The sequence below is a fragment of the Chrysochloris asiatica genome, unplaced genomic scaffold (assembly GCF_000296735.1).
Source record: "Chrysochloris asiatica unplaced genomic scaffold, ChrAsi1.0 scaffold00847, whole genome shotgun sequence".
NCBI lineage: Eukaryota > Metazoa > Chordata > Mammalia > Afrosoricida > Chrysochloridae > Chrysochloris > Chrysochloris asiatica.
In genome coordinates this window covers 53,958-55,836 of record NW_006409365.1, presented here as the reverse complement: position 1 = coordinate 55,836, position 1,879 = coordinate 53,958, and positions in this window count along the sequence as shown.

Genomic DNA, 1,879 nt, shown 5'->3' with positions numbered 1-1,879 from the left:
TTGTTTATAGGAACTTTATGAATTCATGTTTAATTTCTTCTACTACCCAGTCGCTTTTCAGTAGTGTGTTGTTCAATTTGCATGTATTCGACTTTATTTCCTTAATCTTCTTGCTGTTGATTTTTAGTTTTATAGCATTGTGGTCTGAAAAGATGCCCTGTAGTATTTTGATGTTTGTAAAGTTATGGAGGCTTGCTTTGTGACTTAACACATGGTCAATTCTGGAGAACGTTCCACGTCCACTGGAGAAGAAACGATATTGTGTTGTTGTTGGGTTGAATGCTGTGTACACATCTATGAGATCAAGTTGATTGATTGTGCTGTTTAGTTCCTCTGTAACTTTGTTGATTTTCTTTCAGGTTGTTTTGTCCCTTTTGGAAATTGGCACATTTAAATCTCCCACTATAACTGTAGATTTATCTATTTCTTTCTTAAATTTTAGTAAGGTTTGCTTCATATATCTTGGTGCTTTTTCACTGAGAGCATAGATATTTATTATGGTTATGTTGTCTTGCTCAATTAACCCTTTGATCATGAGATAGTGTCCTCCTTATCTCTTATGCTGGTTTTTGTTTAAAGTTTACTTTATCAGAGATTAGAATTGCCTCTCATGCTTGTTTATTGTTGTATATTTTTTTCTATCCCTTTGAGTTTTAGTCTGTTTTTGTCTTTGTGTATAAGGTGTGTCTCTTGCAGGCAGCATATTGAAAGGCCTTGTTTTCTTATCCAATCTGCCACTCTCTGTCTCTTCACTGGTGCATTCAATCTGTTGACATTCAATGTAATTATCCATAGGTATGAATTAATTGCTGCCATTATATTAATTTTTTTGGTAGTGGTGTTCGTTCTTTTGTTCTGCATGCCTTCTTGTGCTGAGTTTGTGGGTTTTTTTTTTGTTATTTCTCATCAGTTTCTTCTTAGTTTTCATGTTCTGCTTGGAAGTTCATTTTCATGGTAAGTTGTGAAGTATTAACTTTCTTTGGGGTTACCTTATAGTCTATTAACTTTTCTCTTCATTTAAGAGAATCTATTGTATCCTGTAATCTACTTGACATTATCACCACCTGGATCTCTGTTCCTACATTTATCCCTTCTTTGACATTGATATTATTTTGATCTTCAGTTGACCTCCCATCCTTTGAATTCATTGTTGTAATTTTGTTCTGTTCTAGACTCTGCCATCTGTCGACTGAGTTCCATGTTGTGTTGTTATGCCTGTCAATCACTGGTTGTGTTTGTTCTTGTTGGTTTTCAGTCCAAATATCTCCCTTTAGGATGTTTTGAAGTGCTGCATAGGTTTTGATAAAATCTCTTAGCTTCTGTTTATCCTGGAATGTTTTGATTGCACCACCATATTTAATAGACAGTTTTGCTGAATAGATGATTCTTGGCTGGCAGTTTTTTTGTTTTAAGGTTTTGTATATGTTTCCCCATTGCTTTCTTGCCTGCATGGTTTGTACTGAATAGTCAGAGCTTGATCTGATCTGCTTGCCTTTGTAAGTGACACTTCTCTTCTCTCTGGCTGCGTTTAGGATTCTTTCCTTGTCTTTGATTTTGGAAAGTTTGATTATTATATGTCTTGGTGACTATCTTTTGGGTCTATCCTTCCTGGGGTATGTTCTTGAATGTTTATCTTCTCATCTTTCCAGATGTTAGGGAAAATTTCTTCCAGAAACTCTTCCACTATCCCCTCTCTGAACTTCTCTGATTCTTCCTGTTCTGGAATGCCTATAATTCTTAAGTTGTTCCTCTTCATGTTATCCACATGAATCTTAGACTCTCTTTAGATATTTTTATGCTTTTTTCAGCTATCGCTTCTATCTTAGATGTATTGAGATATTTGTCTTCCAGCTCACTAGTTCTGGCTTCCATCTCTTCT